At 36.7% G+C, this 18784-nt stretch overlaps 1 protein-coding gene and 1 pseudogene across 1 annotated transcript in view; both read right to left on the bottom strand.

Annotated features, from left to right (window-relative positions):
• The window catches only part of BCAS3 (BCAS3, microtubule associated cell migration factor), a 535625-nt gene that overhangs the window by 179624 nt on the left and 337217 nt on the right, over nucleotides 1–18784 (bottom strand). The window lies entirely within an intron of this gene.
• Nucleotides 15540–17275, bottom strand: LOC111729392 (annotated as a pseudogene).

The following is an 18784-nucleotide window of genomic DNA, read 5'->3' as shown; positions in this document are numbered from 1 at the left end:
TCTAAGTACTGCTTTGGTGTACTCCACAAACTTTGATATATCGTGTCTTACTTTCCATTCAGTTCAAAATAATTTTTAATTTTAATTGCTTCTTAGATCTATGATATATTTAGAAGAGTTAGCTTCCAATTATTTGGGGATTTTTCCAAATATCTTGTGGTTATCGATTTCTAATTTAATGGCATTGTGGTCAGAGAACGCATTTTGTCTGACTTAAATCTTTTAAATTTATTGAGGGTTGCTTTAAGGCTCAGAATATGTATTATCACAGTAAATATTTGTATGCACTTGAAACAAAGATAGTTCTGCAGGTGATGGTGGAGGTTTATGTATATATTTGTGTGTACATTATATATAAATGTCAATCAAAGTCAGTTAGTTGTGTTATTCAAGTCTTCGATATCCTTGATTCTTTATTCTTCTATCAATTATTGAGAAAAGGATGTTGGAATCTTCAGCGACAATTGTGTTTGCCTAATTCTGCTTATGGTTCATTTCTGTTTCATATGTTTTGAAGCTCTGTAATATAAACACTTAGAATTGATAGGTCCTCTTCATAAATTAACACCCTCAACATTATAAATGACCCCTTATTCTGTAATAATGTTCTTTCTTCTGAAGTCTACTTTGTTAATATGACCACTGTTTTCTTTTGATTAGGTTAACATAGTATATTATTTCCATCCTTTTACTTTTATGCTATTCACGTCCTTATATTTAAGTGGGTTTCTTCCTTTTTTATCCAATCTGACAATTTCTGTCGTTTAATTGGGTGTTTAAGCCATTTATAGTTAATATGATTTTTGATATAGTTGGGTTTCAATCTACCATTTTGCTATGTATTTTCTATTTGTCTGTATGGTTCTTTTTGTTGTTGTTGTTCCTTTTTTCTTTTTCTTCTCCCTGACTTCTTTTGGATTAATTACATATTTTTATGATTCCATTTTATCTCATTTGTTAGCTTTTTAAGCTATATAAATCTTTGCTATATTAGTGGTTGCTTTAGGGTTTATATCATATATTTGTTACTTATTAAAGTCTACCTTTAGGGAATATGATAACCCTTCATGTACAGTGTAAAAAGCTTAACTTTTTTCTCTTTATCACTGGCTTTAAGCCATTTGATTATGATGTGCCTTGGGTCTTGCTTTTAAACTTTGTTAGGCAGGACTATAGCAGTACAGTTTGGGAGAAATGTTGCCCCACTGTGGAGGCAAAAACCTTCTGAGTATTCTCTCTATTTGCTCGTAAGTTATGAGATTTTCCACTCTGGCTGGTAGGAAGAAAAACTATCCCCAGACCAGTGTGGGCCCCAGTGAATGTTCTCTCAAATGTTTCTGGGTGAATCTTTCCTGGACCTTGGGAAGTTTCTCATGTGCTGATCAGTACTCAGGTGAAGGTTTGCAGGATACTTTCTGCATATCTCTAGGGCTCTCTATATGTGCGGCTCTCTCCTCTATGATACTCTGATCCGTAAAAGCCAGACAACTTGGCCTCCCCAAACACCAGCTTCATCTATTCCACTCAGAAAGGCTGCTGTGCTCCACCTGGATTTCTCCATCCCACAGCACGTACTGGCAATGAGCCACGACAATTGTAGGTCGCACTTCATTTGTTTCCCATCTCTCAGGGATCACTGTCCTTAATTGCCTGATACTCAGTAACTTGAAAACCATTGTATCATATAATTGTCCAGTTCATTTGTTTCAGGTGGAAGAGTAAGTCTGGTACCTGCATTCATCGAAGGTCTTGCAAAACTCTATGAAGTACCCAATTAATGCCTAGAAAATGAATGTTAATGACTTTACCTTTGTTAAAATTAACTTACAGAAAGTGAAAGAAACAAAATCTATTTTAAATGAGATTAGTAAAAAAATTTCCAATATCGACAAATATCCTCAGCTTAAAAAAAACTCCAATTCATTATCTTATCACAAACAGAACTGTCTGCTTCTCAAAAAAAGTCTTTAAGATCTGTACAACAAATGAAAAAATATATTGGCTTTTCTGATTTTGTGTTAATTTATAAAGGTTGGTGTTGAGAGATTCTAAAGTACACTGAGGAATCCTTAAATAAAAAGAATGCTGTGTCATAGCACAGTTAGGTTATCAATGCGCTAAACTCCAAACTAAGTTGTTATACTTCTGTACAAAAGACTAGACATATGTTATCTTCATTCTAGATTTTCATAAAAATTGTTAAGTTTAAAGTTATTTATCATCTTGCTTCAAGCAAAATACTTTAAAAGTCATCTAAAAGTAGACTTATTAGCAATTTATGGTCGAAACAATGTATGGTACTGTCTAAACATACAAATGAAATGGGTATTAGAATTGTTGAAAAAACAAAGTTCTTGATTGTGAGAGCTTAAAAATTACCATGAAATACAGTCCAATTTTTAACAGTGTGTTAGCTGAGAGCACAATGAAAATCCCTATGTATTGCTCTTTAAAACAGATGCTGTTTTTAGATGATTACATGAAGCACTGCCCCCCACCCCCAACACACACCACCGCCCCAGCAAATGTGCCCATGGATGGGAACTTCTGTATCCACATGTATCTTGGGGGGTGAGATTTTTCCATTTGTGGGCACTAGGAGACAAGGCAAAATAACCAGAAATCAACTTATGCTACTATAAATCTTTCCACATCCTATATTACTCTAGGACATTAACTGAAGTGAACAAAAGTCATTCCCAAACCATACTATATTATAATTAGAATATAAGGTATGAGAAGTTATAGTTACAATAACTATAAGCCCTCAGAAGAAGTTAATGAACTGAGGCTGACCTTGATCACTGACTCAGATCCCGCAGCACAGGGCAGTACCTGCTCCCTCTCCCACATTTGCCAGCCTTTGCTACAACAGTAATCAATTTGCCGTCTTGATCTTCCAAGCATATCATACATTTTTTGATCCATCATTAAGCCTCAAACTTGTGGCCTAATTAAATTACTGAGGAAAGACACTTTGGAATTCTAGACGTTGGCAGGAGAAAAATTAGGGATAAACATTTAAATAAGGTGAGAAAATTATGACCTAATCTCTATGCAGGCATTAATGATCGAAAGTCACTGTTCAAAATAAATTTTGTTTGCTTTTTATTCTGTTTTGTTTTTAACACAAAGTGATGTCAAACCGTTTTTTAGTGTGGTGATTAAATGCTAAATACAAAATGTAGGAGAAGGGAGAAACAGAAAAGGCTCAAGGGCCAAGTCAGCTCCACGTGAGAGGTGTACACAGATATGGAATTGGTGTTGTAGAGTCATCAAGATCTTCCAGAGAATATACGTTACATAGAAAAGCTTAAAAATACTGAAGGTATTTCACTTCTCTCTTCAAATCTTAGTGATTCCAGGTCAGGTTGAGAGTGTAGTTCAGGCAAAAGACTGGCAGTGAAAAGACCTGAATTTGAATTCTAGACATGGCAATATCTTGCTGTGTAAATTTAAGCCTGTATTAATTTTGCTGAGTTTTACCTTCTCTTAAGGTGCTAGGACTAGATAGGGACTCTATCAATGTTACAATTTTTCCTTTCCCGAATGCAAGGCATTTACTATCTGTACCATTAATTTTCCAATTGATCATATAATGCCCTGTGGTACTTCTTCATCTTTTTAGTACTTCCAAGGCATTTATGCTTCATCTTTCTCAACTAAAGCTCCTTGAATTGAGAAAGGAACAAAGTTTCTCATCGCCCATACTGCTAAGAACACAGGAAGGATTCAATAATATCTACGTATTTCACAAAATAAGAAAATGCTCATAGGACTGTAACCCAGCATTTTGAGGCCCTATCGCAAATTGCCTTTTAACTAGAAGTAAATGAGAGAGAAGACTGATGAAGCTATCAGTTATATAAGCTACTACAGGCCAAAAATATGTTTTGAAGGAATCTAAGGCTTTCGCTTGTTGATAACCTGCCAAAAGGAACTCCAGGAAAAGGTGTTTTGTTTTGCAAGGATAAAAAGGAACTGAGTGGGGGAGGCTCCTAAATTAGCAATAATGGGAGAGAACTTATCAAGAGACTCAGTTTGTTAGCTATGATCATTACCATCACAAAGAACGAGGCAGCTTCACATGGTGGAAAGACAGTATTTGGATTTATGGAACCTCAGTTTGACTCCCAGCTCTAACACTTAGTCACTAAAGCTGAAATTAACATTTCTAAGCCTCAGTGTACTTTTCTATAGAATATAAAATTACTGCCTGAGGTCTGTCAAGGATTAATTGTCAATGCAAATGAAGAGTTCTCTATAAATTAATATTTTCTAATCAGATAAATGCCTCCAGAATGCATGACACTATTGAAGTAGGTGTGGCCAAACTAAACAATGATGGTCAGTAAGGGTTATTTCTGGAGAGCATCTAAGTTCTTAGGTGAGTCTGTTCTAATTCCTTTGGTGCTTTTCTTCTAATTCCTTTGGCTCTCAGGGCTTCCTCTGGGAGAAAAGTCTCTAATTAAAATAGTCTGGGCCTTAACAGGGCTTCCTTTGAAACCTGTCAGATAACTGAAGACACTAAGTTGAGGAAAGGGCATCAAAAGGAGTAAGAATCTAATGGGTGGAAACCGTCACGGCATGCATTCTCCGGGGCACTCGGCTTCTTGGACAGTCGGCTCTGTGGACCACCACTTTTCAATGTGAATGCCCATGGTAAGGTTTATGTGGTTCAGCAATCTCAAAACAGACCATGAAAGTGGTCCAAACAAGACATAACATGGGGTTAACGGAACATTCTTATTCATGGAGAGGTATCGTATCTATCATATGTTGATACTAATATATAAGGAAATGGAAAATAATGAAGCACACTTAATACAAAAACTGTATTAAACATAATTGGAAATTTCTCTGATGACTTAGAAGACATTTCAGAATCGTGCCACTGTTCTGGAATCACTATACACATGTTTCCATGGTACTTTTATTGTCTTCTATTAAGGATTTTATAAATTTACCAATACTGATGTCTCCAAAAATAAAAAGTCACATCCTTAACCTCTGATTTCCGTGCCTAACAATACAGTCACCTCAATTAAGTTCTCAGTTTCTTTGCATTATTTTTGTTTGTTTCTTTGACTCCTAATAGAATATTACCACTTATTGACCTATATTCCAGGAAGGACTCTGGAATGAAACTGAAAAGAATCTGGGCAATTCTACAATGGAATAACATATTGTAGCTATTCCTTCAAACCTAAAATATTGTGGTCAAATGTTAGCAGAAAAGAAACCTTCCCATCTCCTGTTAGTTGTGAATAGCTGATGTCTTATTCAGTAATATTTATCTTGTGTGTGCTGCAGTGTTTCACATAACGGGAACAACATCAACTCTGATAAATACATTCTAGGTCTTCATTATTACATTGCACAACAGGTGTTCAATCAAATTTGTTGAATGAAATGTGAGTAGAATGTGGCCCTGATCTTTCACAAAGTAAGAGTAAACTTCAAGAACTACGTATAAAATTTGTACAAGAAATCTATATATTCACATATATATAATTATTTAAAGAATAAGTTCTAATACTGTGTTGGTCCTCTTGAATCTCTCAAATCATGAGAAAGGGCAGGACCATTAAGAATGTAAATAATACCCTGTTCTTTCTCATATTCCATCAGGACTGGTTCCTCAGGTTCCAGCCTTGGCGAGAGAGACAACTCCTCGCCAAGGAGGGCGCTATGATGTGGAATCTATTTCAGAGAGAGAAATATATCTCTGAACTGGTTTACTTATTATTTTTGTTTTTAACAACAAAAAGCTGAAAACTGCAAAAAGCTATCAGAGAAGTCTGCTAAAACAAATGCAGAGTCCAAAAAAATCAGTGAACCATACCAACAAGGTTTATTACTGGGATCATCTTAGTCTTGCTGCCATACAGCAAGCAGACTGCATGCAGCATGGAACAGGTAGTTAGGAATTCTATCAGAACATCCCCACATAAAATAATATGCTGTGTGCATCCATCCTTTCTCTGTAGCCATACAACGTGAGAAAATCCCCTTTCTGTGGAGGCAAAGGAAACATCTATTTGTGGGGAATAAAAAGAAACCCAGCTGTCAGCAGCAATTCTATCATAAGCCCTTCCTTGTGAAATGATTCTCTCTACCCTCATCCCGGAGAAGCAGAATCTTCATGGGGCTGCCCCATACACACTCGGTTAAGACCGGTGGTGGCTCCACACCCATTGCAGTAACTATCTGTTTACTTACCCAGCATATCTTCCAATAAGAGAGCTTCAATTTTTACGGAAGAAAACAATAGTGCATAACCAGTATATATACACATCGTTTGGGGTAGTAAATAAAACCATCCACGTACAGACCAAACTTTATATCCTATCAACCAAATCTACAATCAGCCTGGAAACGTAAATCAGCTCTACATTTATCTGGCTATTAAACACAAATTTAGGATTTCTTAGTAGAAGGAATCCAATTTAGTTATGGCATTAAATGTGTGCCTTTTACCCCTCTGAGAGAGTAATATAATTGAATTCTGTCCATCATAGCAGATCAGTGCTGCTCATCTTTGTCCGGCAATCATGTTTGCAAAGGCCGGAGAAGGCAGTACTGATACTTTTACAGAACAAGCTACTAGTTAAATATCAGCTAAGGAGAATGAGTTCAAACAACCAGACGGCAACTCAGGCACCATGAAACTGGATTTGCGGAGGCTGGTGTGTGTGTTGGGGGGAAGCGGCGGATGACCACCCTCGCCAGCAGCCATCCTTGCCCTCAGCTGACATCGCCTTTCCAGATGGCTTGCTCAACCATTAGATTGTTTAAAATAAAGACATCGTCTGTCTTTTCACGCAGAAATGTATACACTGAGGTGCAAAAGGAGAGAAAAAAGGCACCGACATAATCACATGATCAATCAAATATGGCCTAAACCTAAAGGCATATTTGGTGCCACTATCTCTGTCATTTAAAGAATAAATTAAAAACCATTGTGCTCTGTGATAATGAAATAAGGACAACTGCTTCAAATTAAATGCAACAAGTAGACCTTGTAACATGACAAAAATCCATCCCAGGCTTTTTCTAAATTCCAAAGTACCAAATTCCTCTTTAACAATATTTGATAAGAAATATTTAACACTTTTCATATATTTCCTGTAATTTACACATTTATAACAAAATGTGGATTTATTTGACAGCCAAACCAAAATGTTTCATTTTGCTTTTAGATTGCAACTCTTGCTGCTGAAATACAGTATACTAAAAATGAAATTTTAATGTGGTTATAAGCTTCCTGCTAGGCAGCAACCTAATTGAGACTTTTGATGTTAGCTTTTTTGAGACATGTTATCCTTCATCATCTGTAGAGTATTTTAACTATAGATCTCTTGCAGTCTTCCCAAAGTTGACAGAGGGAAGGGGGATGGGGTGGGAGGAAGAAGGCCACTTTATCAAAGTCAGTGGAAATACAAGGTATTAATTATGTTAAATGAAGAAATATGGGCATTTGGTTACTTTTGTGGGTCAGAAATATTTTAATCTGTCGCTGCCAGCCAGCTGCCTCTCCCTGAACCCCCCTGCATTTATATCAGTTGCAGGAACACATCAAAGCTCCAGAAAGTGAGGAAAGCAGCCACCGGTAGGGCCTTTCCCCATCCCCCACCAAGGTCACAGTTTTAACTACAGCGGCCACAGTGTTATCCACTACAATCAGTAATAAGGCCATGACCTTTTTTTTATATTTTGGAAGTATAAACGTTAGAAAAATTGGTAAACATTTAGCCCAAAGTAATTAAAAAAAAAAAAAAACACCTCTAGTCAATGGAAAATAAAACTTTTGTGATATTTAGAAAAGAAAACAAATGGTGTACTCAACCGCTCCCAGTCAAAGCAGAGCTGGCTCACACAGATGCAGCTGACTTCTAAGCTTTGCTAAGTCGGCCAAGCACACGGTCCAGAAGCAGAGTTACAGGGAGGGGAAACATAGCTGTCGGCCTCGATGCCCGAATACGTTTTATTAAAGCAACACTCGGAAACTCTAGATATGAACAGTCAAGGAAGCCAACAGCCATTATGTAAATGCAATATATTCCCTATATGACCAGGGTAGGGACTTCTACAAGGTCATCTAGTAATATTTTAAAACTCCACTCTTTTACAAAGTTTTTCTGATTAAGGAATCAGATAACTTGTTAAGAAGTCAGGTCACTCTAATGTGTGAGAACTGTGCAAAAAAAAAAAAACTAAACTAAAAACAACAACCCTGTTTTAGACCCTTAAAAAACAACTTTTTAGTGAACTGTACTTCTCTGCACTTCATTTATATTTTTGAATCTAGTAGCATATAAGGATTTTGGACAAATTTATTTATAGAAGATTCTATTTTCAATATATATTTTTATTTGAATCATAGATAGCTACCACATTTTTTCTTCTACTTCAATTGCAGAAAATTTTCAAAGGAATTAATTCAACGATGAGTACTAATCCTTTGCTTATAATATACAGGCAAGCAGAATTTATCTGTTCTAGCTTGGGTTTTGAGAGTTCTTATGGTAGAATTTTTTTAAAAAAATAGGAATTGACCAGAATGAGCCTTATATTACATTACAGGTAGAAAGGGGGACATCTTTTAGGTAAAAAAAAGAAAAACAAACAAACAAAACACACACACACACACACACACACACACACCAAACAAAACACAATAACTAAGCCCACAGGACTCGAGTGAAAAGACAAAGGCCCTCTCCCTGCCTGCCTCTGAAAAGAAACGGATGAAGCCAAGGGCCTTTTCACCATTTCTGAGTCGTTTCGACCTTACTCAAACATTTGCGCTTCACTATAGTTCTCCGTCCTCCTCAAGGAAGTTAAAAAATGCACAAGATTTCTGTATAAAGATATTCATTACAGAGCTGCCTATACTTTTTCTAATCTTAATTCAATAAAATCTACACATCATAAGTCAGGCTTATCAACTGGTTGTAAGTCAGGACTAAAAGGGTTTAGAAATACATTCACCTGCAATCACCTCACCATCTCCTTCCTCATTTCACATACTACTTCTTGGAATAAAAACAGTGATAAGAAATTTTACTTCTGTTGATAGTTAATTGTTGTTAGAGGTAACAACTACCACCACCAGGAATTTAATACTAAACCAAGCGAAACCTCTCTAAGGCTGACACTAGGTATACATTCTCCGATATTAAACCACAGCAATATTCAATTTTGAAAATAAGCAGAAGTAAACGTATTGATTTTCTGTTCCTATGTGTAATTCTCATTGAGTAATCAAAGGCAAAAGAAATTCCAAGCTGAGACAGTGAAGACTATAACTCTATTCTCAGGCTTTAAAGGAGAAAATTTATGAATACATATGGATTCATAAGTTTGTGCTTTAAATGAGAAAAATTATGGTTACATATATTTTGATTTGTTGATCTTAAATTGTGTCAAGAAACTATGCAAGCTGATATATAAATAACTTCCCTTTATAGAAAGTAAGAAAATAAATACATTTCTGACAATAAAACATGTGAATTTCATATCAAATTTCTGAGCTTTTAGCATTTTGGTTATTTGTTAACTTTGGTTATTTGTTAACTTTCGTATCTGTTAGTATTTTTTAAATATATAAGACCTCTATTGTAAACAAATGTAGTCAGCCTAGTCTGGCTTTTCCACGGATGTCTAAACAGAATTCCTTTACTGGAGCTTCCTTACTGCTTCATGTGCTATCCCTCTCTCCTTTTAAGCAAATATCAGTATCAGTCAACCAGCTATTCCTGCGACTTGAATTTCATTGTTAAGATATGAGTGTTGAAATTATTCGAGTCTGGGAGAAGATAGCCTGATATGATAGTTGATGCAATATTAATACAATCTGTCTAATCTCAGTTAAAGATTCACTACCAAAATTGCCAACATTTATAACAGCTGCATGAATTCAGGAAAATATGTGTGAAAAAGGTACCAGCCTTGTGGGTCTAACTTGGTTTTTAAAATGACTCTGAGATTTATCTTAACTACATGAAAGCGGCCGATGTTGGATTAAAACAAATACCAACCACAAAATGTCATGCACATATTCTAGGACTCTTTCTAAAAAAATGACTGAAAAACTTGGCATAAAGGTACAGGTATTAACGTTACAAGAGATTTGATGGGTCGTGTAAAGAATAAGAAATCATCTCCCAGATGTGTGAAGGACAAGAGAATAAATCTTTCCATGAATGTAGGAAAAAATATCAGAGCATAAAGAAAACATCCATGATTAAATAAAACTTTAGATGATTCAAACTGACTAGCATTTTACAATATTAATGCTAATGGTTCATCACAGTCTTGTTTGCATGTTTAACAGCCCCCATTAAAAAAAAATAAATAAAAAGACTTGTATGCAGGAAGGAGAAGAGAAGGAAAAACTAAAGTCATACATAGTAAGGATGGAGAAAGAAGAAATATCAAATCAGCCAGATATATACAATAGCAGTTTCCAACGCTGGGTCAGGAAATAAGGTAGTTAGAGAAAAGTTGCAATCTAAAGAGAAAACGCTTTTAGGAAATGGTAAAATTAAAACAGAAGTAGATATGTAAAAGAGATGAATGAAGACAAGGTCTTCCTGCACCAAGGGAGTTGTTTAGGAGAAACAGTGTCCGTTTGTGGCCAGCGATAATACTTTCCATTCAATAGAGTTTGCAGCTTGCTGATTCATATGATTGCAGGCTGGCGCCCTGCTGGCGAGCCTCTCCACTGAAATTAAATCCACTCTCTTCAGTTATAAATTATAATGCTCTATAAACAACACTCCCATTGGGAATGGGGAGAGAGAGAGAAAGAGAGAGGAAGAGGAGAGGGAAGAGTGGAAAAAGGAGGGAGAGAGAGAGAGAGGGAAAAAAAAAAGAGCAGGAGAGGGAGAGCGTTTCTGTACAGTCCACTCACTGTTTAATGTTCTGCTCTTCTGCAAGAAACAAGGAGAGTAAGTCTTGCCCAGATAGCACTCCTGCTGTAATTCCTACACCGTTTGATGTAGAGCCCAGAAAGAAAAGTGGGGTAGAAATGTGAGTCTATGAGGAAAAACACTTAGAAATCAATGAGAATGCAAGAAGAAGAAAAGACAACATAGATTTTATACATGGATTTTTTTTTTTCCACACACATTATTGAATGTATCTTTGCAGTCCTAAGGGAAACCAAAATAAAATTCCTGATTCTAGTACATTGTACATCTTTTGATATCCAAACCAATCAGAAATTGTACATCTACACATTGTACATCTTTTGATATCCAAACCAATCAGAAATAGTCCCTCCACATGCACGGGAAAGAAAAGGAAACACAGGAAAGCAAAGATTAAAATAATCAGGCCCAAACGGCCACAGACAAGGAGTCCAGAACAAAAAGAAAGTTCAATGATTTGATCACCCACAGTACTTGGAGGTTAACCACATTTTTTGCTTTTTATGAACATCTATTTCAGAATTCAATGTTAAATTTATAGGAAAGTGATACCTCAGTTGTTAAATGTTAAAGGGGTTTTTTTTTAAAGGTGTTTTCAAATGCAGAAAAATAGCAAATATTCAGTTTTGTCAATTAGCTAAATAATTCACAAGAGAGTCCATCATAGAGATGGTTTCTATGCCTGTTTCAGGGCATTAACTTATATTTCAGGTTTCTTTTATTTGTGTGAATCTCTTTCTAGAGGGATTTATGCCCTAATCAGAGTAGAAACAATTATTGTTATATAATAATTAATATTCCAAAGAATCACATCCACAGGTTACTTATCAACTACAAAAGGACACAGTTCCGTATGAAAAAACAGCTTTGAAATTTCTTACCAAATGAACCTGGACATAACAGTGTAAGGGGAGGCAAAAGCTGGAAGGGAAGAGGCGGGGAGAGAAGCAAGCCTGTTCAAACCTATGTTTTGAATGTGATTTAGGAAGGGCAGGAAACCTACAAAAAGCCGAGATGCATTTCAGGTGAGAACATTCAAGGACAACAGAATCCTCCACAAACCACAGACTTCCGTGTCTCTATCTCACTTAGGGAAAATGAACATTACTCTAATTTTCCTTCTAAAGTCACAATATAAAAGAAAACTCCAGCTTTCTGCTGAAGTCAGAGAAGGAAGAGGAGAAAGAAAGGTGCCCGAGATTCCGGTTTTAGACCTGAAGTAATTTTACCAGGCTAAATTCCAAACCCTGAAAAAAAGACCTGAAAATTGAAACACTGACCCAAACCTTAACCAGAGAATTAAGTTTAGGAACAACTCAGATTTTGCTTTTTTTTTTTTTTTTTTTTTAAACGCGTCTGGCTGACTGTCTCTGTCTCTCTGCTTTTGGTTGTGATGCATACCAAGTAAATTATTTGCTGATAGGTGAACCTCAGCAAATGCTTTTCTTCCTTCGAATGCCTGGTGAGCTTGTTGGGAAAAGTCATTTAAGTCACTTAAAACAATCCCATGAAAAGTAAAACTCAATTCTGAAATCAGAGTATAACTTAGAGCTTAAAAATAAATTAAATAAAGGAAACATTAAAAGATAAATGGAGCAGGATGCTCTGTGGCTGAGGTAATCTGAGTGGAAAGGGAAGAAGGAGGGTTACGTTAATAAATGATTAAAAGGCCTTAACAAGGGCCTATCAGGTTGACCAGGAAAGCATTCTTCTCCTGGGCTCCTCCTCAAGACCACCTTTTTTACATTTGTTCTCAACGCTGATCAATATGGTTTTCATTTGCTGATTTCCATAATGCCATATGTGATCTGCCAGCCTGACATAATGAAGCTAGAAAGAGCTGAAATCATTTGAACATTCTCGCTTGCACGACTGTCGCCAGCTCACCAAATGCCTGTTATCTGAAAGCCAATATTTTTCTTTTGCTTATTGACAAATACCAGAGGTGTTTGCCTCCAGACAGATGTAAAAACTAAGCCTTGGGTGGCAAATTTAAATTAAGATTCAAGTTAAATATTATACTTTTTCTGTAGCGTTTTTTGTTTGTTTGTTTGTTTTTTGGCCAACACTCTTAACGTGTAATTTGAGCTTGATTAAATAGACAAAAACAAGATTTAAGTGTGAATTTTCCATTTCTGAATACAGATGTTCACCTCTGTTGATAAAGCAATACATCAAGGAATAAAGCACAAATACTTTATGATGCCACCAACGCCTCAGGACAAAATTATTGCCCCAATTCAAGTTTCCTATAAATATATCAATTTAGTAGGCCCATTACTATTTGTTTCTGATAACTTTCACCAAAATTCATACAAAACTGTATGTTCATTAATTTTTTACTGTCAAAGTTTCTTTAATACATGCTCTAGGATGAAGAACCATTTTTATCCTATGTAAGCTTCTTACACTTTTTTATTGTATAGTAAAATGAGTTTGTTTAGGTCATCTCACACAAGTGAACCATGTACAAACCTTCCGCGATGCCTGAAATGTCTCATTAAAAAGTCTCCCTAGTGTTTATTTGTCACTTTGCCATATTCAATTTCAAGGCAAAGTGCAGAGAGGAACACATTTCTGAAATGATTTATTTTGTCTTTCACAAGCCAAAAACAAAACAAAACAAAAAGTTGTATTCAATCAAAAGAATACTTCAAATAAAAATTATATTTAGTGCCAGTACCTTCATTCACAATAAATTTTACTCCTTTTTACATTAAACACATTAAATAATATTCTAGTGATTAACCCAAGTCATATTTTAGTTTCTCAAGAATGTGAAAGTCAGTGGTTGCAGTTTTGTTCTTAAACTATGAAAACAAAATCACAGACTTTTACCCAAAAAATCTCCCTGAGTTCTCCCAAAAAGGTGAATGTGTCATGGCTGAGTCAGCACCCGAAGTTTTAAAAATACTCCAATACTGCATTTGCTCCAACTCTCAGTTCACAATCTCTACTTCATTACATGAGCCTTCTTTCCTTCCTTCCTTCCTTCCTTCCTTCCTTCCTTCCTTCCTTCCTTCCTCCTCACTTCCTCACTTCCTCTCTCCCTCCCTTTTTTTACATGGTCATCCAACAAAGGGAATGGCTGTCTTAAAACAAAACAAAACAAAGGAAAACAAAACTGGAGGAAGGCAGTGCGACAAGTATCTAAAGGAGAGGCCTTCAAAGCAACAAAATAATCCTAGAGAATGAACACCATGCTTACTTACTCAGCCCTTGCTTCCCTTCTCTTAAAGAATGGATTGTTGTCTGTTTACTCTCTTTTTTCACAATTCCTTTATCAACAGTGAAAGGATACTAAAACCTAGAGACCTTTGAACTGGCTAGTTTTAGAACATGGATTGTTCACATTTTTTGTTGTTGTTGTTGTTTGTTTAATTCCTTTGGAAAACAGTAGCAGATTCTACCCACAAACAGGAAAAGTTCCGACATCATCATGTTACTAAAGAACTTTATAAATGCTGTTGAGTTCTGATACAAAAGTTAATAATGAGGTAAACAGTGAAGTTTAGCAAAAACACAAGAAAACAAGAAACCAATGTAAGGATTCTGAAGGCATGCAATGGTGGAGAGAATACATTTCAAGGACCTTTCTCTGGGGTTCTGAGATTTTGGGGTGATGGTAAAAGCAAAGGATGAAGAACATGTCAGTCTATCTTGAAGTACCAAGCTACTTTCTCTTAGGAATTTCAAATTAGGTAAATCAGAAATGCCACATTACACTGGGGGGGGGCGAAAAGGTGAGGCTAGATCTTTTAAGCACACACTCATCTCTTTCTCTGTGATATTCATAATAGAAACAATCACACAGCAAGAAAACAGAGAAGAAGGGTAGTCTTGCCTAGATACAAACCAGGGAGAAAGGCAAGAGTGAATGACAGTCTCAAAGTCCAGTGGAACTGGTGGCAGACGACCTTCCTAGGAGATTTAGCTACTAACATTTTGCTTTACTTGAACCATAATTGGCACGCTGAGAGACGGGTCAGGTTAACACTCTCCTACATGGTGACATTATGGTAACGAGAGGTTAGTCAGAATAATTGAAAGACTCTTATGAAAGATGGAATCACAATCAGACTGAACTTCTAAAGTGAGGTAATAAGGGCGGTGGGCAGATAAAGGACACTCTTATTTGCAGAAGCAACAGCAAGAGAGAGAGAGTTCCGTGTACAATTAACAGAGAGGGGAGAAAACCATCGAAGTTCTTTTGAGCTATAGGGAGCTCAGGAGGATGAGAAAAATTGTTAGAATAGGATGACAGAAGAAAAATTTTAACAGAAGAAGGAAAGGCATTATCTCCTGCCATGTCCAGACAGCACAAATAACAACAGTTTCATAGTAAGTGGTTTCCTTACAGAAAAACAAAAAACAAACAAACAAAAAAACAATCTCTGGGAGGCTGTTTGTAGATCCTTTGCCTCAGGTGGGCCAATCATATGTTTCACTGTTTTGTAGAGGGAGGTATACCCGCCAAACTAGAGGGTACCTTTCTCTCCAAAAGGAAAATGACCAGAAATCTGCAAAATTGGGATAGTTGGGTTTTTAGAAAAACAAAACCTTAAAATTTTACACTTTTTATAATAAAATGAAACAGGTAGCTTAGAACTGGATCACTTGGCCCTTTCTCTCATCTCTTCCCAGTTCAAAATGCTTGCATCTCTTACTAGCCAACATTCTCTGAGATCTGTGGTTGGGCTCAAAGTTTTCAAACCTCAGCACCACCTTCTTTGTAGATTTAGCCTTTTTCCAAAAATCGACTTAGTTTACCCACCACAGCCACTCTGCTTCTTGTCATAATGTCACTTTCTGTGTGTATACATAAGATCCTAGCCTTTCTTGTACTGTCGCATTGTGGGACTGGTGTTTTTCACGCTTCTTCCAGAAAGTTCAGTGGGTCTTAAGAACATTCACCACGTTTTCGGGAGCATGATCGTCAGGGACGGCTGTGGTCTACTGTCATCACCGCTGTATCCACAGCACTCGCAAGAGTGCCTGGAAGAGAGCAGTCATTCAAAATACGGATGCTCAATGATGGAGCTCTTTAGAAGCAATGAGAGGACGTGCAAAAGTACTTAATATACTTTTTTTTTTTAACAGCAGTAGTAGTAAAATTTAAAAAGTAGGAGAAACAGGAGGAAGTAGTGACAGTTGCAGTAGAAGTTGTGGCCACCATGGCTTTAAGTGACAAGTTGAGGGTACAGGTGAGATCCAGTTGTCTAGATGTGGCTACCCAGAAATCTGTGGCTCAAAGCCCTTATCATCAGTAGAGATTTACTCCCCTTCAACTGGGCACCCAGGGAACTCTAAACTACAAAGAGAGCTTGAGCAAAGGTGGAAAACCAAGATTTTGAGTAATGGAAGGATTTACAGTCAAGTTTAACAAGTTGAGACATGAAATGTTGAGGTAAGTACCTTATTAATAAAGCTAAGGTCAGGACCAGGTGAGGATGGGTTAAGACAGAAGAGCCCTGTCACAGGCTACTGAAGTAGTCTGGACGGTCAAAGACATTTCAACGTGGCCTCAGATTCCTTAAGTCTAAAATATCGGTGACCACGTCTGATGATTAGAAGTTACACAAAAGAAATCCAAGTGTAATCAATATCGGTAAGTGCAAATTGATGAGGAGAGTTAAGAAACATGTCTGTTGAAGGCAGATGAAGAAAGGACTAGATTATTTTATTTCTTGATCTATTATAAACTCTATGCTGGTAGCAGAATCTCTGCTTCTAGAGAAGGTAGGGCTCTATCACACATCTTGTATGGTTGTTCCCACTTTTCAGTCCACGTGGGTGGTGGTTATTATTTTTAATGTATTCCTACTTCAATAAGCCATAAATAAGCTTACTTATTCAAATGACCACAATAAATGATGAGAAATAGCACACCGACCCATAAGCAGCAAAGACCCAGAAGGCAACACTTAAAACATAAATTGCCAACGGCAACCTGATCAGGTTTCATAAATCAGGGCAGCAATGGCCCTAAAGAGTGGGAATGAGAGCTCCAGTAATTGCAGCCTTCTGTCAGGGAGCATACTGTAAAAATAGCCACAGTAAGCACTCCTCCTGACCAATCAATAGACTCCTATTAACCTCCTGGCCAATTACAGGATGATTGGCTAAGCAAACAAAGAATTATTGGCTGTTTAGTTGGGACTTTATTCAGGCCTCTCTCTTCCCTGTTTCTCATTCTGTTCCTCTTCTCCTCCCCACCCCCTTTCCTGTTAGGAAAAAACATCTGCAAACACCTGATATTCATCTAAGTCTCTGCAGTTGTACAGTCTTGTTAAATTGTTACCACCTTTTCCACAAGCAGTTTTGGCAATTAACCTCATGGCCAGGGACTTCAAAGAAAACAACTGTTGAGTTTAACCTCTCTGAGCTACCATAGATTCTTTTATGATTTTTCCTGAAACACTTTCATCCAGAGAGAAAAAAAAATGCAGACTGATAAAATTAATGTTTATTTTAATATTTGGTTAATTTATTGAGAAGACAAACGCCTCAGAAGGCATTCGCCATAACGTGGTGCACTCACTTCTCAGTCTCCACAAAGTGAGGTTTTATTTTAATTTACATTCCCAACACATGTGTGCTTCTCTGCTCTTCCACAAATCCTACATTTGCTGGAATCCAAGGATTTGATACATTTGACCCTCTCTTGCCCTGTTCACAAATCTCTCATATGTTTCTCAAAACTGTTTAAAAGTTCAGAATGAAAAATGCATGTAAAATTAATGCTAAGAACCAAGGTTGCCATTAAAAATCTATTTTCATTTTATATTTTTACCCTCATAGATACACTTTTTACATTAAAAGCAAGGCTAATCCCCAGCTCTCATGAGAATAAACTACTAGCAATAAAGATCAAAATATATGACTGAACAAGCAATACAATTCTTCTTGAGTAATCTTGTGGCCTAAGTGTTTCAATGCAATTTATGCTATGTAACCAGCTTTTTACAGCTGTATATAATAATAACAATGGGTCTGATCTTACCAGCTGAAGGCAGGTTTGTGGAGGTACATTAACTCCTTCAGGCCACAAAGTTCATTTAGAATTTTAACAAAAGTGATTAAATATTTAGTAGATCCAGAGAACTATGGGTTTCTCCTCTCTCTCTAGCAAGATCAGGCCTTGTAAAATTGCCACTCATACTTTTGCCATTCTCTGTGAAACTTGAACAACTCAGAGTATTTGTGTAGCTTTTCTAGAAGTACAAGGTTGAAATAATAAATCTGCAGCAAAGGCAATAGAGCTTTTATTTTTGTGATATTTACAGCCACCAATACCTTCATGTTATAATTAATTCTCCATCAATAATGACAGAGATGCTACTTGACAGTACAGTAGTGCATGATGTGATGATTTTGTTAAGGGCCTGGCTTTGACCAAACAGCCAATACTTTCCCTAGCACCACTCCCACGAGTCTAGGAGACTACCACACAGGACCACCACAGTTTTTGGACTCAGACGTGAGGTAGAAGAATCTCACTTTTGCTACTTATAAGCTGTGTTGAAAGTGGGCAACTACAAACAATTATACCCATTTTAGAGGAATGTTATGAGAATAAAATGGGGTTGAGTATATAATGTAAAAGTCACAAACTTTTATTTGGCCTGTACTGTTTTAAAAATCAGAAAACGTCCATAGAAATGCGAATTTCCTGTCCCTCGTGACGAAATGGAAGGTCTGGCAAAGTCAAGCCTTCATTTCTGCAATTTTGACATGGATCGGAATCGTGGCAGCCACCTTAAACACAGGTAACTTGCTATAGTCCCTATCGCCTAAACCTTGCCATCAGAGCCCCCGAGTTTCTGAGTCCTCTATGAATAGTTTAA

The sequence above is a fragment of the Pteropus vampyrus genome, unplaced genomic scaffold (genome assembly GCF_000151845.1).
Source record: "Pteropus vampyrus isolate Shadow unplaced genomic scaffold, Pvam_2.0 Scaffold261, whole genome shotgun sequence".
NCBI classification, from domain to species: Eukaryota; Metazoa; Chordata; class Mammalia; order Chiroptera; family Pteropodidae; genus Pteropus; species Pteropus vampyrus.
This window is presented reverse-complemented; position numbering and strand designations above follow the sequence as displayed.